Genomic DNA, 23,997 nt, shown 5'->3' with positions numbered 1-23,997 from the left:
AGTTGGTAACACTATGTGAGACCCACTGAGAAAATTTCTGTGGGAGGTATTTTTACAAGCTTATCAATCACATCAGCTGGAAGCTCTGGTTGAAGAATAATGTCCCAGGTGAGTTTTATCAAGCAAATTAAAGAAATTTGGTCTAGATAGGGGCTTAATCACAAGGAACAACAACAGCCTGTAATTATTGGAATCGAGAGTCTAGACCAGCGTTGGGCAAACTACGGCCCACGGACGGATCCGGCTCTCTTGCTCTCCCCTCCGCTCCTTTACTTTGAATTTATATTAGTTCACACAAACACTCCATCCATGCTTTTGTTCCGGCCCTCCGGTCCAGTTTAAGAACCCATTGTGGCCCTCGAGTCAAAAAGTTTGCCCACCCCTGGCAGTGGTCGGCAAACTGTGGCTCGCGAGCCACATGTGGCTCTTTGGCCCCTTGAATGTGGCTCTTCCACAAAATACCACGGCCTGGGCGAATCTATTTTTTTTGTTAAATTTCTTTATTGATTAAGGTATCACATATTTGTCCTCATCCCCCCATTCCCCTCCCGAATCCTTCCGCATGCATGCCCCCTCCCCCATGTTGTCCCTGACCACTGGTTAGGCTTATATGCATGCATACAAGTCCTTTGGTTGATTTCTCCTCCTTACTCCCACCCTCCCCTACCTTCCCTGAGGTTTGACAGTCTGATCGATGCTTCCCTGTCTCTGGGTCTGTTTTTGTTCATCAGTTTATGTTGTTCATTATTTCCCCTAGATGAGTGAGATCATGTGATACTAGAAATACATTTATAAGAACTGAAAATGGGACAAGCAATAATGGTTATCCTGAGAGGCAAATGAATCAGTCTGTAGTGAGTTTCTTTCTGGGCCAACAGTTCTTCTGAGTCCCAATTTCAATGTTAAACAGTTCCTTATGTGTACATGTCAGCAATGATATTTCAGTTCTGGATGGTGGACAAATGGTGGTAATGCAGTTCCGACCCTCTCTGGTTTGGTCCTGGGCAACCTGCAGCGACGCACAGCTGCTGACTGCTAGTATGGCAAGGCGTCATCAGCGTCTTCCATCTCTGGACTGTTTCTCTTCTGTCTTCATGGCTGGAGCAATTCCTCTCTCTTGCAGGAATCCACATGGTCTTGGAGTTGTTTTCTGAAAATATACAAACATATTCTCGACCAAAAGTTAATAAAGGAATCTTTTCTATAAATTTGACTTGGGATCCTTTTTCATTTTTTTGCCCAAACTATTTTCCTTTGGCTTGTTTTGACACCATGTGTGTTTTTCATGGATGTCTTGCTGTTAGCATTACAAATGAAAGTTAATTTTCTAAAGTAAAAATTTTCTAGATGTAATTTACTTACATGATATTTTTCCTTACATGATATTCTTCTACTATACCCCCTTTTTTGATTTAAATATTAGGAGGCTTTTGGAAATTTTATGATGTAGTCTTGATAGCTTTTAAATTTTAATTTTTTGCACTAAAATATGACTGCTTTAGGTTCATTACATGTTACACAATTTTACCATGAGATGAACTACCAATAAAAATTTTAGTTAACACTTTAGGAACAGCTTTTTGTCCAGTACCATTAATTTTTCTAGAATATTCGCTTATTTCAATTAGCCAATTTAAATTAGTCTGAGAACTTGACTACTATTTTACTGTCAAGTTAAATACTCTATCAACAATCTTATTTTACCCTGTAAATATTAGTGGGAAGGATTATTTGCCTTCTTGAGTAGGCCCTGAGCATTCCTGGTGCTAGGCTGGATTCAGATATCAAAAATCCACTTCCCCACACCATGGGTACAAGACAACTCAAACAAGTCTTGTTGCAGTGAGAGGGCAGCTGCTGTCAGCCAAGTCTCTGTCTGTTACCTGGGTCCCGATTTGAGCTCGGCATGGGAAGTGAAGTAGCCAGGGGTGCAGGAGACCTCCCTCAGAAGGGGTGAGGGTTCAGGCCCCTGCAAAGTTGGAGGGGGTGAGGGCCTGTGCCCCACCTCTGTGGACCCCCAAGTTCTCTCCTGATGGCCCCTCTGCGACTGTGCCTATCTTAGGTTGTTCCTTCCCTGAGGAATCTTACCCGTCTCTGGCTAACCAGCCATCCTCCAGGGCCAAGCAGGGTGATGTGATGTTCAGTTCTGTCTCCTTGGTGGCCTATGCCCCAGTGGCCTCCATGCCCAGCACCTGCCTTGGGATTCCCTCGCCTGCTGGTGAGGCCCCCTGGCACTGATCACATACATTGGGGAACCCAGGTTTCTTCTCCAGGGAGGGCCCAGCTCACCCCACTGGGCGAGAGACAGATCCATGGTACCAGCCACCACAAGGTTTCAACCTCAGGATGAACAGAAAGCTCAGGCAATAGCTGTGAGCAATTAGATTGTGAAAAGAGGGTCCCTCTTGGCCAAAGGGGCAAGAGGGGCCAATATAAAAGGCTCTGGTGCCTTCCCAGGGGGCCCTGTATACAGTGGAAGGGATTAAATCCCTTTGTGTCCTTTTTAAATTGCTGCCAGACATTCAAAGAATTAGTTTGTAAGTTTGTTTGGGATAATTGTACATTATGCTGTTGTAATTCTAAAATATCAAGAGATGTGTTACCTTTGCTCCAAGCACCAAAAGGATGATTTTTTTTTATTGATTCCCAAGGGTGCAAGGTACTATTATTGGTAATGGGGGTAATACAAATCTGGGAAAAATTATAATGAGATTGTAGAATAATATCATGTTAGGATATTCTTTGCTCTAGGCCATGGCAATTCCATTTCAAACTGGCTGTCAATTACTTTTTGTATAGACAAGGTCTTAGTTACATTTTCTGCACCTCTCCCAGGAGCAAGTAGTGATAGCCCCTTCCTTTGGTGTCCATGCAAGCCAGAAACCTCTCTTTAATTTTACACACAAAGGAGCAGTGGTTTGATTTTGTGTCATACAAAAGGGAAGCTGGGTGGTGACCCCTGTGTAATTATACTTCCTAGCCCCAACCATGGTCCTCCTGGATGACCAAGGTGTTTGGTATTATTGGTGACTACATTAGGCGGGGGATCTGCCCACATAAGGGCTCTTACCCATGAAGGGTCAGGAACATAAGTCCAAAATACTTCCCCATTTGCCCCAGGTAATATTACCGTACAGCTGATGACTGCTAGCATGGCAAGAAAGACGTTCTCAGGCGTTCTTGGGGTTCTGGGTACCTCACAATTTATTTTCTATTTTTTTTTCTTTTTCTTTTTTTATTATTATTTTTACATATGTATCCTTATCCCCCCATTACCCCCCACCCCCCACTCATGCCACACCTACCTGTTGTCTGCATCCATTGATTATGCTCATATGCATGCACACAAGTCCCTTGGTTGATCTCTCCCCCTTACTCCCACCAACCCCCTCCTTCCCTGAGGTTTGAGGTTGTGATTGACGTTTCTCAGTCTCCGGATCTGTTCTTGTTCATCAGTCTATGCCGTTCATTATATTCCACAGAGTGAGATCATATGATATTTATTATCTTTCTCTACCTAGCTTATTTCACTTAGCATAATGCTCTCCATCTCCATCCATGTTGTTGCAAATGGTAGGAACTCTTCTTTTTTACCGCAGCGTAGTATTCCATTGTGTAGATGTACCACAGTTTTTAATCCACTCATCTGCTGATGGGCATTTAGGCTGTTTCCAAATATTAGCTATGGTGAAATGTGCTGCTATGAACATAGGGGTGCATATATTCTTTCTGATTCGTGTTTCTAGTTTCTTGGGATATATTCCTAGAAGTGGGATCACTGGGTCAAATGGGAGTTCCATTTTTAGTTTTTTGAGGAAACTCCATACTGTTCTCCACAGTGGCTGCACCAGTCTGCATTCCCACCAGCAGTGCAAAAGAGTTCCTTTTTCTCCGCATCCTCGCCAACACTTGTCGTTTGTTGATTTGTTGATGATAGCCATTCTGACAGGTGTAAGATGGTACCACATTGTTGTTTTGATTTGCATCTCTCTGATGATTAGTGACTTTGGGCAGGTTTTCATATGTCTCTTGGCCTTCCTTCTGTCTTCTTTCTAAAAGTGTCTATTTAGATCAGTTGCCCATTTTTTGATTGGGTTGTTTATCTTCTTTTTGTTAAGCTGTATGACTTCTCTGTAAATGTTGGAGATTAAACCCTTATCGTTGATATCATTGGCAAATATGTTCTCCCATGCAGTGGGCTTTCTTATTGTTTTATTGATGGTTTCCTTTTCTGTGCAAAAGCTTTTTATTTTCATGTAGTCCCATTTGTTTATTTTCTCTTTAGTTTCCATTGCCCTAGGGGCAGTATCAGTGAAGAAGTTCCTTCGGCATATGTCTGAGATTTTTCTGCCTGTGGATTCCTCTAGTATTTTTATAGTTTCCCATCTTATGTTTAAGTCCTTTATCCATTTTGAGTTTATTTTTGTGTATGGTGAAAGTTGGTGATCTAATTTCATTTTTTTGCATGTATCTGTCCAATTTTCCGAGCACCATTTGTTGAATAGACTGTCTTGACTCCACTGTATATTCATGCCTCCTTTGTCAAATATTAATTGGGCATAGTGGTTTGGGTCGATTTCTGGGTTCTCCTATTCTATTCTATTCTATTCTATTCTATTCTATTCTATTCTATTCTATTCTATTCTATTCTATTCTATTCTATTCTATTCTATTCTATTCCATTCCATTCCATTCCATTCCATTCCATTCCATTCCATTCCATTCCATTCCATTCCATTCCATTCCATTGATCTATATGTCTGTTCTTGTGCCAGTACCAGGCTGTTTTAAGAACTGTGGCTTGTAATACAGCTTGATATCTGGTTTTGAGACCCCTCCTAATTGTTCTTCTTTCTCAGGGTTGCTGCAGCTATTCGGGGTTTCTTTTTATTCCAGATGAATTTTTGAAGGTTCGTTCTAGGTCTGTGAAATATGCCGTTGGTATTTTAATGGGAAGTGCATTGAATTTATAGATTGCTTTGGGTAGTATGGACATTTTGATGATGTTGATTCTACCAATCCATGAACATGGTATGTTCTTCCATCTGTTTAGGTCTTCCTCTGTCTCTTTTTTCAGTGTTGTGTAGCTTTTCACGTATAGGTCTTTTACCTCGTTAGTTAAGTTTATTCCTAGGTATGTTAATTTTTTTGGTGCGATGGTAAATGGGATTGCTTTTTTAGTCTCTCTTTCTGTAAGTTCACTATTGGTGTATAGAAATGCCATAGATTTCTTGGCATTAATTTTGTATCCTGCTACATTGCCGAATTCATTTATTAAGTCTATTAGTTTTTTGATGGAGTCTTTCGGGTTTTTTATGTACAATATCATGTCATCTGCAAATAAGGACAGCTTTACTTCTTCTTTTCCAATTTGGATGCCTTTTATTTTTTCTTCTTGTCTAATTGCAATGGCTAAAACTTCCAGTACTATGTCAAACAGGAGTGGTGAGAGTGGGCATCCCTGTCTTGTTCCTCTTCTTAGGGGAAATGGTTTTAGTTTTTGCCCATTGAGAATGATGTTAGCTGTGGGTTTATCATATATAGTTTTTATTATGTTGAGGTATGATCCTTCTATTCCCTCCTTGTTTAGAGTTTTTATCAAGAAAGGGTGTTGGATTTTGTCAAATGCTTTTTCTGCATCAGTTGATATGACTATGTGATTTTCATCTCTCAATTTGTTTATGTGATATATCACGTTTATTGATTTGCGGATATTGTACCATCTTTGCATTACTGGGATAAATCCTACTTGGTCATGGTGTATGATCTTTCTGATGTAGTGCTGGATCCAATTTGCTAGAATTTTGTTGAGGATTTTGGCATCTATGTTCATGAGGGATATTGGCCTGTAATTCTCTTTCATTGTGTTGTCTTTATCTGGTTTTGGTATTAGGGTGATGCTGGCTTCATAGAATGAGCTTGGAAGTGTTCCTTCCTCTTGAATTTTTTGGAATAGTCTGAGGAGGATAGGTTTTAGTTCTTCCTTGAATGTTTGGTGAAACTCCCCTGTGAAGCCATCTGGCTCCGGGCTTTTGTTTGCTGGAAGCTTTTTGATGACTGCTTCAATTTCTTCCATAGTTATTGGCCTATTGAGATGTTTAGATTCTTCCTGATTGAGTTTTGGAAGGTTATATTTTTTTTTAGGAATATGTCCATTTCCTCCAGGTTGTCCAGTTTGTTGGAATAGAGTTGTTCATAGTATTTTTCAACAGTCCTTTATATTTCAGTGGAGTCTGTTGTTATTTCACCTCTTTCATTTCTGATTTTGTTTATTTGGGTCCTCTCTCTTTGCTTCTTGGTGAGCCTGGCTAGAGGTTCATCAATCTTGCTTATCCTTTCAAAGAACCAGCTCTTGATTTTGTTGATCGTTTGTATTGATTTTTTGGTTTCAATGTTGTTTATCTCCGCTCTGATCTTTATTATTTCCTTCCTTCTGCTTACACTGGGCTTTTCTTGTTGCTCTCTTTCTAACTCTTTGAGTTGTAAAGTTAGGTAATTTATTTCCATTGTTTTTTGTTTTTTGCAGTAGGCTTGTAGAGCTATGAACTTCCCTCTCAAGACTGCTTTCGCAGTGTCCCATAGATTTTGCATTGTTTTGTTTTCATTGTCATTTGTTGCCATGATGTTTTTTATTTCTTCCTTGATCTCTCTGGTAACCCAGTCATTATTTAATAGCATGCTGTTTGTCTCCATGTGTTTGATTTTTTTTGGGATTGTTTTTATTGTAGTTGATTTCCAGTTTTATGCCACTGTGATCTGAGAAGATGCTTGATATGATTTCTATCTTCTTGAATTTGAAGAGACTTTGCTTATGGCCCAACATATGGTTTATCTTTGAAAATGACCCATGTGCACTTGAGAAGAATGTACATTCTGTGGTTTTGGGGTGAAATGCTCTGAAGATGTCAATTAATCCCATCTGGTCTAGTGAGTCATTTAGGATTGATGTTTCTTTGCTAATTTTTTGTTTGGAGGATTTGTCCAATGGTGATAGGGGGTATTAAAGTCTTCTACTATGATTGTATTGCGGTCAATTTCTCCTTTGATAACCTCCAGGAGTTTTTTTATGTATTTGGGTGCTCCTGTATTGGGTGCATATATGTTTACCAGAGTTATTTCTTCTTGTTGGATTGCTCCCTTTAGTATTATGAAGTGGCCTTCCTTATCTCTTGTTATGTCCTTCACTTTGAGATCTAACTTGTCAGATATAAGTATTGCTACCCCAGCTTTTTTTTCATTTCCATTCACCAGAAAAATCTTTTTCCATCCCTTCGCCCTCAGTCTGTGTGCGTCTTTTTTTCTGAGGTGGGTTTCTTGTAGACAGCAGATATATGGGTCGTGTTTTCTAATCCAATCCGTTACCCTATGTCTTTTGATTGGGTCATTTAATCCATTTACATTTAAAGTTATTATTGATAGGTACTTACTTGTTGCCATTTTAATTCTTTACCCCTGTGTTCCTTCTTTGCTTCCTATTTATTTATTATTTTACAGCAGACCCTTTAGCATTTCTTGCATTGCTGGTTTGGTGGTAATAAATTCCCTTAGTCTTTTTTTGTCTTTGAAGCTCCTGATTTCACCTTCAATTTTGATTGATAGCCTTGCTGGGTACATTATTCTTGGATTCAGACCCTTCCTTTGCATGACTTTGTATATTTCATTCCATTCCCTTCTGGCCTGTTGAGTTTCTGTTGAGAAATCAGTTGCTAGTCTGATGGGGGTTCCTTTGTAGGTAACTTTCTGTCCCTCTCTGGCAGCTTTTAAGATTCTTACTTTGTCGTTGGTGTTTGCCAATTTAATTATAATGTGCCTTGGCGTCAGTCTTTTGGGGTTCATTTTGCTTGGAACTCTGTGAGCTTCTTGGATTTGTGTGGGTTTTTTCTTCCCTATATCAGGGAAGTTTTCTGTCATTATTTCTTCAAACAAGTTTTCTATTCCTTGCTCAGTTTCCTCTCGTTCTGGAACCCCTATTATGTGTATGTTGTTTTGTTTCGTGTTGTCCCAAAGTTCCCTTAGGCTCTCCTCCTGCTTTTAATTTATTTTTCTAGAAGCTGCTCTACTTGGGTATTATTTCCTACCTTGTCTTCTAGCTCACTGATGCAGTCCTCTGCTTCTTCTAGTCTACTCTTGAAGCTTTCTATTGAGTTCTTTACAGCAGCAATGTAATTTTTCATTTCTTCTTGGTTCTTCTTCATTTCATCTTGGTTCTTACTCATGTTGTCAAATTTGTCTTCCATTCTTTTCAGCCACCTATGACCATTTCTCTGAATTCTTTTTCTGGAAGGTTGCTTGCCTCCATTTCGTTTACTTCCTTTTCTGGTGATGCCTGCTTTTCTTTCACATGCAGGCTGTATCTTTGTCTCCCCATGGTCTCTGCTTCTCCAGATGTCTGGTTATGTAGTTCTCTCTCTCCTGTGTTGATTTAAAGGCTTAGGACACGTCTTTCTATTCCGCTGCCATTTTGGTTCTCCCTGGGCGAGTCTATTTTGAAGAAGTGGCATTAGAAGAAGTTTAAGTTTAAAAAATTTGGCTCTCAAAAGAAATTTCAATCTTTGTACTGTTGATATTTGGCTCTGTTGACTAATGAGTTTGCCAGCCACTGGTCTAGAGCAATTAATCTTAAAGTTGAGCATGAATCAGAATCACCTGAATAACTTGTTAAATCCCCCAAGTTTCTGATTCTAGGGATTGGGGTGAAGCTCCAGATTCTGCTTTTCAAACCAGCTGCCATTCTTAAGATAGACCACCTTAGACAAAGTCCCAAACCTCGCTAAAAAGCTAGGGCAGTAGTAACATGCTCCTTATATGGCTTCAGTGTGAATTGTCTGAGATTAGGAGGCAAAAGCTCTTGGGGACCTTAGAGCCCTATATGAGATGAAAGTGAGTTACAATGATGCATTTTCTACAATTTTGGTGATATAGGACACAAAGTCAATATATTTTCATAAACAACAATAAAAAATGAGTTTTTTTTAAAAACTTTCCTTTTATTGTATTTTTGAAAGTCAGCGAACTGTATGTCATTCTTGCTACCATAGTGGTCTTTATTAAATAGTACATTAAAAGATCCCATGGGCCAGGCTGGGGTTGCTCAGTGGTTGAGCATCATCCTAAGAACCAGGAGGTCACATTTCGAGTCCCAGTCAGGGCACCAGCCTGGATTGTGGGCTCAATTCCCATTGAGGGGTGGTCAGGAGGCAGTTGATCAATGATTCTCTCTCATCATTGACATTTCTATCTCTCCCTCTCCCTTCCTCTCTGAAATCAATAAAAATATATTTTAAAAAAAGATCCTATCAGGCCATTTTCCCAGATGTGATAGGTGGTTGAATATCAAATCTACTGGCCCTAGAAATTCAACATGGCTACAGAGTAGCTGGAAGCTGTGCCCACTTGCTCCCAGCCCCAAATGGAATTTACAGCTAAATTACAGAGCAATCAACCTGAAAAACCAACTGAAGACTAGCTGATCTGAAATATTATAATGAAGGAGTTCAGAAGAAGCCACATAGAAACTGGTAAGAAGGTGGCGATGTGGGAAGGTATAGGACCCTCATGCAAGTACGGCAGCTGAGAAGCTGGAGAAATATCATGGCTGAGGAACTCCTTCCCTCTAGGACAGGGGTGGGGAGCATTTTTTCTGCCAAGGGCCATTTGGATATTTCTAATACCATTCAGAGGCCATACAAAATTATCAACTTAAAAGTTAGCCTGCTATATTTGGTCAAACATTTAAATAACTCACCATTAATACCTTGGCAGGGCGTGACCAAATGATTTCGCAGGCCTTATAACGCCCCTGGGTCAGGTGTTCCCCACCCCTACCCTAGGAGCATAGCATCTGGTGGTGGCAATAAGTGGGGATTCAGTGTACCTGGGAGACTCAGACCACACTCTCTCAGGGAAAGAGCACTCCTAAAGTTATAGCATCACCCTGGGAAGTTCATTCTGGACTCCAACTCCTGGAAAAGTCACACTGCCATCCCCAGGTCCTGTGGATGGGTCTTCTGGCTACACCTGACAGTGACTTTATGGGGCTCTCTATTTTCAGGAGAGGTTTTTAGTGGAGATAAGACAGTGACACAGTTGTGTGGCTTGGAATAGAGGGGTTCAGGGTGGGGACATTCCAAGTGTGAGATACTTGGATAGTATTGTCTGGGACTGAGACAAAATGCTTAGCCATCTCCTGTGGGCTGGGCATCACCCTCATGGGATACTCTTTTGATCTATTACCTAAGTGGAGGGAAGCTGAGCTTGCTCCTTCAGAAGGGATGGCTGTCTGTACCCAACCTAAACCTTCAGTGAGACCCCCTAGAGGGAACTAGAATTGGAGACTGGCAGAGACTGAAGGGTTTGACTTTGAGGCAGGAACTACTTTCCCCTCAATGAGTACCTGAATGCATGATCCCCAAGTAGGGGGCTCACTAGCCCTATCTTGGCTAGCCTGGGCTTATTCTACAGTTTCTCTTGGAAGGTTCTAAAGAAAGACCAGGCAACCTCAAGGGGAGAAGGAGTAGCTGACAGATGGAAGTGGACTTCAGGGAGCCTGGGTCCTTTAATAGATCTTCCCCCAGCTCTAAGGAAGCCAATCCTTTTATACAGGTTGCCCCCTCCATGCACACAGGTCCAGTAGATGCAAACAAAACAGTGATCAGCCTGGCAGCTACAGATAGGTAGCCCATATATCAGGGGTGGGCAAACTTTTTGACTCGAGGGCCACAATGGGTTCTTAAACTGGACCGGAGGGCTGGAACAAAAGCATGGATGGAGTGTTTGTGTGAACTAATATAAATTCAAAGTAAAGGAGCGGAGGGGAGAGCAAGAGAACCGGATAGAACCGCCGGATCTGGCCCACGGGCCGTAGTTTGCCCAAGGCTGCCATAGATGGTTACATACAATGTCTGAGAGCAACTTGCAACTGAATCCCACTCAGGTGGACCCACGACCTACACAACCAAAAGTAAGCTTCAGTCCACATCAAAGACTGACCCAACCAGCCACAAAAGTGTACATTCAAAGGGGAATCCTGGCAGACACCAAATTGACCTCAGGGGGAAGCCAATGCACAGCATCTCACACATGGTGATCAAGTTTTACCCTTATAGTTACCCAACCTGAAGGGTTAACTCCATCTATGAAAAAGCCAATAGGACTCAAGCCTCAACTACAACAGGGGGTGCACATAACTCACAAAAAACATTCCTGAAGTATGGAGCTCAGATGATCTGAAGCAGCAGTTGTCAACCTTTTGGACCTCACGGACCAGTTGGTGACTGCTGATCTGGAGGATTGTGTCAATGAGCCTAATAAGAAATCTTGACACTGAACCTGCACAGCAACTTACATGCCGTGTTTGGGGTTGAGCCTCACAGTCAGCCAGTCTAAGAATGTGTTATACCACCCTGGAATGTGTTAATAGCAACCAAAACCCAATTACAACAGGAGTACCCACATAAACCACACAAGTGACATTCTTAGAGCAGCCAGGTCAGGAGATCAAGGAGACTGCACCACTGCATCCCACAGGACATAAGGCCATTCAACAAAAACAGAGTGTCATAGCAGTTCTATCTAATATGTAGAAACAACCAAAGAGACAGCCAAAACAAGGAGACAAAGGAACAGACTCCAAATGAAATAACAGGTAGAATCTCCAGAAAAAGAGCTAGATTAAATTGAGGCAAGCAATTTATCAGATATAGAGTTCAAAGTAATCATTATAAGGATGCTCAAGGAACTAAGTAAAAACTACAACAGCCTGAAAGAGGACATAGAAACCATGAAAAAGAACCAGTTGGAAATGAAGAATACCATATCTGACATCAAGAATACAATGGAAGGAATAAAAAGTAGGTTGGATGAAGCAGATAATCAAATCAGTGATTTGAAAGACAAGGTTAAAAAAAACAACGCAACAATCAGAGCAGCGCAAAGAAATAAGGATAAAAAGAATGAGGCTAGTTTAAGGGACATTTGGGACAACATGAGATGTAACAACATCCACATTAGAGGGGTACTAGAAGGAGAAGAAAGTGAACAAGGAATAGAGAACCTCTTTGAAGAAATAATGGCAGAAAACTTCTCTAATCTGATAGAGGAAAAAAATCACACAAGTTCATAAAGCACTGAGTCCCAGTCAAAATAAACCCAAAGATACCCACAAGACACATCATAATTAAAATGCAAAAGTTAAAGATAGAGAATCTTAAAGGCAAGTAAAGTTATCTACAAAAGAGCTCCTATAAGGCTGTCAGCTGATTTCTCAACATAAACACTTGGCATGAAGTATTCAAAGTAATGAAAAGCGATGGCCTACAATCAAGACTGCTCTATCCAGCAAAGTGGTCATAAAGAGCTTCCTACAAAAAAAATGTCTAAAGAAGTTCATTACCACCAAATAAGTATTTCAAGAAATATTAAAAAGACTGTTTTAAGAAAAAGAGGAAATATATATAAACATAGGTATAAATAAAACAATGGCAAAATAATAAGAACCTATCAATAATAACCTAAATGTAAATGTATTAAATTCTCCAATCAAAAGGCATAGAGTACTGAATCAATTAGAAAACATGACCCCAATATATGCTGTCTACAAGAGACTCACCTCAGAACACTCAGGCTAAAAGTGAAGGGATGGAAAAAAAAAATTCCACAGAAATGGAAACAACAACAACAAAAATGCTGAGGTAGCAATACTTATATCTGACAAAATAGACTTCAAAACAAAGGCCATAACAAGAGACATGGAATGTTACTACGTAATACAAAGGTTATAACCCTTGTAAGCAGGTATGTACACAATATAGGAGCACCTAAAAACATAAAGAAAATTTTGGTGGACATTAAGGGAGAAATTGACAGCAATGCAATCATAGGGGATTTTAACACCACACCACCATCACTGGATAGTTCTTCCAGACAAAAAATCAACAAGGAAACAGTGACCTTAAGTCAGGGGTGGGCAAACTTTTTGACTCGAGGGCCACAATGGGTTCTTAAACTGGACCAGAGGGCCGGAACAAAAGCATGGATGGAGTGTTTGTGTGAACTAATATAAATTCAAAGTAAAGGAGCGGAGGGGAGAGCAAGAGAACCCTCCGCTCTTTCGGCTCCGTGGGCCGGATAGAACAGCCGAACGGACCGGATCCGGCCCGCGGGCTGTAGTTTGCCCACGGCTGCCTTAAGTGATACACTAGATCAAATGGATTTTCTTGATATTTACAGAACATTTCATCCCAAAGCAGAAGAATATATATTTTTCTCAAGAGCACATGGAACATTCTCAAAGATGGACTACATGTTGGGACATAAAATAAGTCTTAAAAAGTTCAAGAAGATTGAAATATCAAGCATCTCAGATCACAATGGCATGAAATAGAAATCAACTACAATAAAAATACTCAAAATCATTAAGATACATGGAGGTTAAATAGCACATTATTAAACAATGAATGGGTTACCAATGAAATCAAGGAAAAAATTAAAAATTACCTGGAAATAAATGAAAATAAACACACAACTAAAAAAAAAAAAACAATTCTATTTACTCTGGCAACAACAAAAAGTAAGGTACTTAGGAATAAATTTAACCAAGAGGTAATAGACCTGTCCTTGGAAAACTATAGGACATTGAAGAAATAGAGGAAAATGCAAACAAGTGGAAGCATGTATCATTCCTAGATTGGAAAAATTAAATCATTAATATGTCCATACTACCTCAAACAGTCTATAGACTCAACACAATTCCTCTTAAAATACCAATGGTATATTTCACAGATCTAGAACAAATATTCCAAAAATTGATATGAAATAAAAAAGGACCCTGAATAGTTACAGCAATCTTGAGAAAGAACAACAAAGTTTGAGGTGTCATAATATCTGATATCAAACTATACTACAAGGCTATTGCAGTCAATCAGCCTGGTATTTGGTATAAGAACAGGCTTATAGATCAATAGAACAGAACAGAGAGCCCAGAAATTAACTCACGTCTCTATGGTCAATTATTTGACAAAGGAGGCAAGAACATAAAATGGAGTAAAGACAGTTTCTTCAATAAATGATCTTGGCAAAATTGGACAGGTACATACCAAAAAAACGAAACTAGACCACCAACTTACACCATACACAAGATTCAATTAAAAACAGATAAAAGACTTAAATGTAAGTCACAAAACTATGAAAACCCTAGAAGAAAACATAAGCAGTAAAATCATAGACAACTCTCATAGCAGTAGTTTTGCCAATATATATCTTAGGGCAAGAAAATAAAAGGAAAAGTAAAGAAATGGAACTACATCAAACTAAAAAAATTCTGCACAGCAAAAGAAACCATCATCAAAATGAAAAGAGAACCCACTGAATGGGAGAACATAATTGCCAATGATACATCTCATAAGGATTTAAGTTCCAAAAATATATAAAGAACTTATACCGCTCAACACTAGAAAGACAAACAATCTAATTAAATAATGGGCAAAGGACCTGAATAGACAGTTCTCCAAAGAGAACATAGAGATGCCCAATGACATAAGAAAAAATGCTCAACGTTACTGGATGCAAATTACAATCACAATGAGATATCACCTCACACATGCCAGAATGGATCCCACCAAGAAACCAACAAACAAGAAGTGTTGGTGAGGATGTGGAGAAAGGGAACCCTCATGCACTGTTGATGGAAATGGAGTCTGATACTGCCACTGTGGAAAACAGTATGCAGTTTCCTCAAATAATTAAAAATAGAACTGCCTTTGACTCAGTGATCCCTCTTCTGGGAATATATCCTAAGACTCCTGAAATACCAATCAGAAAATATATGCACCCCTATGTTCATAGCAGTCTTATTTATAATAGCTAAGTTCTGGAAACAGCCCAAGTGCCCATAAGTAGATGAGTGGATAATATAGCTGTAGTACATTTACATAATGGGATACTACATGGAAGGAAGGAACTTCCACATTTGCGATAGCATGAATGGACCTGGTGATTATTATACTAAGTGAAATAAGCCAGTCAGCAAAAGACAATACCATATAATCTCACTTATATGTGGAATCTAATGAACAAAATAAACTGACAAACAACATAGTTCCAGACATGGATGCATGGAACAGACTGACAGCTGTCAGAGGGGATGGGAGTGGGGAAGACTGGGTGCATGAAGGTGAAGAGATTAGCCAAAGAACATATATGCATAACCCACAGACACAGATATCAGTGTGGTGATGGCCAGAGGAAAGTGGGGGAGGGGGCTGGGTGGAGGTGGGCAAAGGGAGGGAAAATGGGGACATCTGTAATAGCATCAATAGTAAAAATAAAGTTAAAAAAAGAGAGATCAAATCTACCTATTTTGGGGATGGAAAAAGAGTTGTAAGGACCCCAAGTCATGTGGTTAAAACTTTCGGTTCTGAGAGTGCTTTCTTGTTACAAGTAGAATTCCTGATATTTGAGTTACTTGGATGTCAATTGTGGTAGTAAATATACAAACAAAGATTTGCAGAAAGAGAAATCAATAGCTTTTTATTCTTTTCTGTTTTATTAAATTTATTGGGGTGACACTGGTTAATATAATTATACAGGTTTCAGGTGCACAAGTCTATAACACAGCCGTGGGCAAACTACGGCCTGCGGGCCGGATCCGGCCCGTTTGGCTGTTCTATCCGGCCCGTGGAGCCGAAAGACCATACCCTTTTATGTAATGATGTTTACTTTGAATTTATATTAGTTCACACAAACCATCCATGCTTTTGTTCCGGCCCTCCGGTCCAGTTTAAGAACCCATTGTGGCCCTCGAGTCAAAAAGTTTGCCCACCCCTGCTATAACACATCATCTGTACACTGTATTGTGTGTTCACTACACCAAGTCAAGTTTCCATCCATCACCATTTATCTCCCCTTTATCCTCCTCCACCTCCCCGTCCCCAGGCAACCACCACATTGTTGTCTGTATCCATAAAAATCAGTAGCTTTTTAAATGAATCACTAAAGCAGTTGTGAGACTGACCCTTTCTGAAATATTAGAAATCTAGAATTTAGCCAATCCAGAGGCCTTAAGAAAACACACCTTTCTTTAAATGGTAGTTTCATATGGGTCTGTCATTAAAAACCAATAGCCTCTCATGTTTTCTTTTCTAATGAAGTCAGATGTAAGTGATTGGTTGGTAAGCAGTTTTAAAGGTGTTGTTTATAACAATGGGACCGTAAGTTGAAGGTTGTACTGCCATAAGTAGCAGGTCAGAACATCCTTTGGAAGTTCAAGAAACCAGAGCTGGAGGTGGTGTCTGCCGTGGTGTGCTCTTAAATGGTTACTTTCAGCACTACTCTCCTCGTTAGTGCAGTGGGTTTGAGAATCTGCCTCTAGGACTTCCATGAGAACTACATGTGTGTAAAGCCACCATTGCATGCTTGGTGAAACATAATGGCTTTATACATGGCAGATGTTTTATTTATGTGATCATACATTAGAATGTGTTACCCTTTTCCTGCTCATTTTAAGTTTTTTTTTCTTTCTTTCTTTGATCTTCCTAACATGGAGTCTATTTTGAAATATTATGAATAAGCTTTTAAAAAATATTTAAGTTACAAGGAAATAGACCGAGAGTTCAAATAATGACCAAGGTCAATCAGCAGGTTGTGACAGATCAGAATTTGAACACAGGTGTCTAACTGCAAATACCATCCTCTAGAGTTTACACTCCTGTTGTTCCTGGACTCAAGGTTGACAGTTATTGGGTTTCAACATTAAAAACTGATCTTGGGAAAAGCTGTATAATTCACTGTTGCTAACATGGGGCAAACCATCTGCTGATTGACTACCAGGTGTCTTTTCTATTTTTATTATTATTATTTTACTAGAGGCCTGATGCACAAAATTCGTGCAAGAGTAGGCCTTCTTACCCCTGGCTGCCAACACCAGCTTCCCTCTGGCACCTGGGACCTGGGCTTCCCTCTGGCATCCAAGACCTGGGCTTCCCTCACAGCCCCGGCTTCGTCCAGAAGGTTGTCTGGAAGGAGGCCAGGTTCTGTGGACTGCCTTTACTAACACCCTTAATAAAACTTTCTGGCTTCCTGTTGGGAACTGCCAATGGGAAACCTTAGCAGGATACAGGAGGAGGGGAGGAGATAAAGACTGGGAATTTTATTTTCATGGATGCATGAAACAGACTGACAGCTAAAGGGGTCACATTGGACTGGGTGTCACTTTGACCAAAAGTTATAGTTCCTTGGAAGGTGACCTCTCCATATTTTTGTCTCCAAGTTCTGATAACTCTTCATTCCCCTTCCAGCTAAGGGGTGGGCACAACTCTGTTGGCACTAACATCAGGGCACTGTTACAGCTTTTATGGTTTTCTCACACTCTTTGTAAATATTTCCTTTATTAAAAGTCCTTGCTATTCTATTTCACTGTGCCACTGTCCTCCTACTGGGACCCTGTCTAATAGACTGCCTTATTCGCTTCCCCGACCTTTCATTGGACTTAGAAGATCTTCAAGAAAACTTTCCATGATCAGTAGTCTGACTGTTTATAGCTCAGGTATGTCAGGGGCATTTTGCCACAGTTGGTCTCTCCGAGGTACAAGGAGAGACATGGAAACCAGCTGGAGTGCTAACATCTGCCTTCTAACATCCGCCTCCTTTGTGTAAAAGTTTGAAGAAAGTCTGGCCAATCCCAGATGACAAAGAACAAATCAATTGAGGATGATCATAGGGACAAAAACCCAAGTCTCTCTGTGAGTTTCGAACAAATGATACAATATGATTAAAATATAAAGGAGTTTCCTCCCAAGGAGAAATCCTTAAACAGGCCTTAACTAAGTCTCTGCTTGGCAGCTGAATTGTCTGCCTCTCAGTATTTGCTTGGTCAATTAATCCCTTAGAGTGATGACTAGTAGGGGATTCACTTGTACAGCAGAAGAGCCTAATTGGTAATGTTGTTACACAAAATCTTGTGGGCAAAATTTATGCCTGTCTTTTAAAAAAATGTGCCTTTGGTGTTTGAGAGGAGAGCTCCCGTGCCATGGGCCACAGGGGAATGCTGCTGCTGATATGAGAATTAATGAAGAATATGGACACTTAAGTGTGGGTGGATGGAGTGGAAACCATATTAAAGATGAATGACTTTAGACTAGTGGGAGAGCCACATTTTCTGATGATCAAAAGACGCTGAGGCTTTTATCTGCAAGTGCCTGGGAGGACGTTGAACATCTCGGACTTGGTCATCTCACCTCTGGTTGTTTTATCAGCCTGCTACTCAGCAAGATGCTCTAAGGGATGTCCCCAGCCTCCAGCTCCGGTCTGTCCATTCAGTCAACAAATGATTTTGAGGACCTACTCTGCGCTAGGCACCCTTTAAAAAACAGAAATCAGTGATGAGTCAAACACACTCCTTGCCTTCTGCCCAGGAGATTACAATGTAGTGACATGGACAAGTTTTCTTAAATAATAGAATATACACATTTATAGTCTGAGATAGAGCGTTACATTTCTTGTAATATTATGTGCTAGGATAACAAGAAATCCTCCAGTTTCAGAATACCTGAAACGCTGGAACATTGGGTGAGATACAATCAGAAACATTTCAAAAGTGGTGCTGCACCCCTTCAAAGATCAGGGAAGGTTCCAGAAGCCAGAAGAACAAACTGTAAACAAGAGAGGAGTGTGCACTACACTTCTGGTTGCCTTGTTTGTGGAGCAAGAGGGCAAAATTCGTACAGAGAACACATGAAAAGGGGCAGGAAGCATGAGTGCAAATGGGCAGACAATGGATGGTAGAGTCTACCCCCAACAAGGTAATGTTCAGAAGGAGAGCACGGGCGCCCTCTGAGAGCACCGAGCCACAGTCTGGCCTGAAGTGGACTGGCCTGTGCTGTGGAAGCTGCCCTAGGACCTGGGCTGGAGGGCTCTGGGGTGAGCTGGGCCACCGTGGGTGAGGCCAGAGATGGACAAGTCTGGCAGAAGTCCGATCGTGGGAAAGTTGTCTGGGGTCCTGGTGGAGGGAATGAGTGAGAGGGAAACCACAGGACAAGACTCGAAAGCTCAGCAAATAAAGGACCAGCGTTTAGGGGCAGGATTGTCACCTGCATCCGACACACAGTGGGCAACTAACTATGCAGGGTTTGACATCATAAGTACCATTTTAACCTCCTTCTTGCCCCTTTGTGTGGTAGGGCTGCAGCAGGGCAAGGGTGGAGGATGGTCCATGTGAGAGAACATGGGCTTACCCTGGGAGGAACCAGAACATATTGCCCCAAATCCCCACTCGTGAGGGGGATGTGGCCTGGGCAGACGGAGGCCTTTGCTCAGTGCTCAGTGCTCAGTGCTCAGTGCATGCTGGAGTTTAAAGGAGAAGACAGAATACTCCAATGTGAGCAAAGAACTTCTCTCTACATACACCGATTTTCCCAGCTGAAGCATTAACAATAAAGCATGAAATGCAGAGCACCAAAACGAACACCCCTCCCCTCCGCAACAACTTGGTTTTAAGGAATGAAGAAAAGTCCAGTTGCATTAAGATCTAGATGTGAAAATAGAATGCAGCTGTAAATCTATTTCAGAATCAGTACGTGGTGAATTTATTTTTTCAATCCTTCCCCCTGCCCTGATTTCTCACTGCTGTGCCTTCAGGTACCTTTTTCTCTGCTTTAATCTCTTTTCCTAATGACCAAGCTCCCTACCCTCTTCTTTTGATTTCTTTATTAGGCTAATTTTTATTTCTTTCAGATGTTAACATTTGTAACAAAAACACCATTTTGAAGGTCTCGTGGCTGTGGTAAGCACTTCTAGGTAGACAATTTTTTAAAAAATCCTCACCCGAGGATATTTTTTCATTGGGTTTTAGAGAGAGTGGAAAGGAGGGGGAGAGACATACACAGAGAGAGAAACATTGATATGAGAGAGACATATTGGTTGCCTCCTGAATGCACCCTGACCAGGGCCTGGGGTCGAGCCTGCAACCGAGGTACATGCCCTTGACCAGAATCAAACCTGGGAACCTTCAGTCCGCGGTTGATGCTCTATCTATTGAGCCAAACCAGCTAAGGCCAGACAATTTTTTTTTAAATCCTCAGGAGAGAGGAAGGGAAAGAGAGAGTGAGAGAGCAAGAGAGAGCAAGAGAGAGAGAAACATTGATTAGTTGCCTCCCATATGGGACTCGACCAGGAATAGAACCGCAACCCAGGCATGTGCCCTGACCAGGAATTGAACCCACAACCTTTCCGTGCATGGGACAGTGCTCCAACCGAGCCACATGGGGTAGTGCTAGGTAGACATTTGTTTAATTCTTACCATGACCCTGTGAGGTACATACTTACATCCCCATTTGCAGATGAGAAAACAGACTCAGGAAGCCCAATGACTTGGGAAAAGGTCCAATTGTTAGTAGTGGTAGAACCAGAATTCAAACTCAGGCAGCCCATTACCAAAAACCGACATTAGTTCTTCCTGTGAGCACACATAGACCTCTGCACCTGAGCCTCTTAAGCTTCAAATTGAATATGTATCACCTGGGATCCTGATAAAATGCAGATTCTGGGGCTTGGGATGGGGCCCCAGTTCTGCCGGTTCATGGACTCCACTCTGAGTAGCATTAGAGCATGATTGGCATTTAGTGGATATTTATTCAAAAAATAGTGAATAAAATAATTCAAGGAAAGAAATTGCTAAGATGTGTATGTTAGTGAGTTCTTTCTTTGGAGATCCTATTGCTGCCTGACACCTAAGGCTATCTGAATATAACTTTTCAGTTAAGAACGGATTGAACAGCTACAATGAGTAGGGTACCATGGGAGATGCAGGGATAAGTGAGAGAGGGCCTTTCTTCTGGGCTGGAGGCCGAATGGCATCGTCAGGCAGGCAAAGTCTCTGGCTCAGCAGTGAGACCCTGGGATGCAGTCACCCACCAGCCTCTTTCCCAAGCCCTGGTCATCATGACAGCTACCGGGGCCAATCTCAGTGCTCAGTGTGTTACATGCACCATTTTATTTGTCCCCTTCAACATCCCTACACTGTGGGTACTATTGTTTCCCCCTTTACACCTGCCATTGTGGCAGAGAGAGGTTAAAGCAGCCCAGGCACAGGGCAAGGCAGCGTTGGAATCCAAGTGGCTCTGACCCCAGAGCCCACTGCTTTACCATGACGCTTCTGCCGGTCCAGAGCCACGAAGTACAGAGTGGGGAAGAGAGAGAGGAAGTTGCAAGCATAGAGAGGTGTTGGTGTTGTTTTTTTTTAATTTTGAGAAATATCTATAATAATAAAAGGCTAATATGATAATTAGACTGGACGTCTTCTGGACATCATTCTGGACATCCTTTCTTACAAAGCCAGGGATGGAGGGAAGCCAGCCCGGGTCCTGGGTGCCTGTGGGTGGCTGGAAGGAAGCAGCCCAGGTCCTGGGTGCCGGAAGGAAGCCAGTGCCGGCAGCCGTGGGAAGGAAGGCCTACTCTTGCATGAATTTTTGTGCATCAGGCCTCTAGTAGAAAAATAAAAAAAAGAAAATTATATAGCAATCACTGGGATTTTCGCATTAATAAAAATTTACTTTTTGTCAGTCTTGTTTTATATTTTTTAATGTAAAAGAAACAAAATATAACATGCATTATTGACATTCCTGTTATCCCTACCTATTCCATTTCCTCTCCTACCTGTGCCTTAGTTGGGAAGGTGAGATTTTTTATTTCTAGAAAATGTTTTTCTATTTTCCAGAAAAATTTTACTGATATATAATATATAAATATATTCACATAGGTATATAATTATATATGTATACATATACTATTGTTTGAGCATTTAAAATATTTAGAAGTTGTAATATGCCATATGTAACCAGCTACAATGTACAATTTACTTGGCATTATGTTTTGACATCTGTCCCTATTGAACCACACAGGCATAGCTTTTTTATTTTAATTTTGCTTCATACCATCTAATTATCGATCATACTGTCGATGGATTTTTAGGGTGTTTATTATACAACTTTGTGAATGCTGGTGTAAACATTCCGAAGCAGTCTTCTGGGACACAGTGCAAGCATTTCCACAGGGTGTACAGGTAGGGATGGGATTGATGGGTGTGAATTGTGTTCTCTTTAAAAATGACTGAGATGGCGTCAAACTGTTCCCCAAAGTGGTCGCAGCAGCCCAGTTCCTCCAGAAGCAGACTCTACTTTATACTTTAAAACTTTTCTCCCTATGAACGCTGCTTTGTGAGCTCACTTCACCTTATTTGAGGAGTCTGAAATGGTATGCTATTATTACTTTAATTTGCAGTACTTAGGTTGCTGGATAACTTTTGGGGCACTATTGGGTTTGTACTTTGCCTATTTATGTATATCATTTTTCTACCTCATTTATAGAAATTCTTATCTGTTCTGAATAGTGTCTCCCATGTGTATACGCATGCAAATAACCACTTGTATTCTGTCACTTGTTTCTATTATCTTACACTAGAGGCCCCATGCACAAAAATTCGTGCAAGAGAGGGCCTTCCTTCCCCCAGCTGCCGGGACCGGCTTCCCTCCAGCACCTGGACATGAGCTGGCTTCCCTTGGGCCACCTGCAGGCACCCGGGACCTGGGCTGGCTTCCCTCCAGCCCCAGCTTCGTCAGGAAGAACACCCAGAATGATGTCCGGAAGGATGTTCAGTCTCATTAGCATATTACCTTTTTATTATTATAGATTATCCATAAATTGATACTGTTCATCTGGGCAAATCTTGGTTTTTCTTTCATGAGTTTTCCTTTTCCTTTAGTAAAGCCTTCTTTGCTGAGAGGCAACAAAGCAGGATGGTTAGAAGTGATGGCTTGGGATAGAAATAGACTGATACAGGATCTGGGATGTTATTTGATTATATCCTATCCTATCATATCTTATTCTGTCCTGACCTGTCCTGTGCTGTCCTGTCCTGTCCTGTGCTATCCTATTCAGTCCTGTGCTTTCCTGTCCTGTCCCGTCCTGTCCTGTGCTATCCTATTCTGTCCTGTGCTATCCTGTCCTGTCCTGTCCTGTGCTGTCCTGTCCTGTGCTGTCCTGTCCTGTGCTGTCCTGTCCTGTCTTGTGCTGTCCTGTTATGTCCTGTCCTGTCCTGTCCTGTCCCGTCCTGTCCTGTCCTGTCCCGTCCTGTCCTGTGCTGTCCTGTCCTGTCCTGTCCTGTGCTGTCCCATGCTGTCCTGTGCTGTCCTGTCCTGTTCTGTCCTGTCCTGTGCTGTCTTGTCCTGTCCTGTCCTGTGCGGTCCTGTCCTGTCCTGTCCTGTGCTGTCCTTTCCTGTCCTGTCCTGTGCTGTCCTGTCCTGTCCTAGCATCTTGTCATATCACATTGCATTCAGGAGGACATGCACTGCAGTGCTGGGCAGTGGAAGAGGTTGGCAGAGGTGGCGTCAGTGAGGTTCTGTGTGAAGTAGCAGCATCGTCTGGACTGGGACTATAGGATTCCTTTCTAGGCCTGTGCTGTGTAGCAGACTCTGACATTACGATAACTTTTGTTGGTTGTGCCTATAAAAGGGGTTTGAATCACATGACTGTTAGCATATTTGAAGAGAGCAGACTCAAGTCAGAAATGCTGAACACTATTTTGGGTCCATCACTAATTTGCTGTTTGACTTCATATGTTTTATAATTGCCATTTTATTTATTGATATCCTTTACTAGACTCATAAAGATAATACCCAGGTCAACGTAATTGTTCTAACAGTGTTATAAGTGGATACTTATGAACATATATCTGGCATAATATCTGGCATGTTATAGGTAGACTAGAGGCCCAGTGCACGAAATTCGTGCACTGGGGAAAGGGGTGGGAGGGTGTTCCTCAGCCCAACCTGCACCCTCTCCAATCTGGGACCCTTGGGAGAGTCCAACTGCCTGTTTAGGCTGTAGGCCGGATCGGGCCTAAACAGGCAGTTGGACATCCCTTTCACAATCCAGGACTGCTGGCTCCCAACTGCTCGCCTGCCTGCCTGATCACCCCCTAACCACTCCCCTGCCAGCCTGATCCATGCC

The sequence above is a fragment of the Plecotus auritus genome (assembly GCF_963455305.1).
Source record: "Plecotus auritus genome assembly, chromosome: 6".
In the NCBI taxonomy this organism is placed as follows: domain Eukaryota; kingdom Metazoa; phylum Chordata; class Mammalia; order Chiroptera; family Vespertilionidae; genus Plecotus; species Plecotus auritus.
This window is presented reverse-complemented; position numbering follows the sequence as displayed.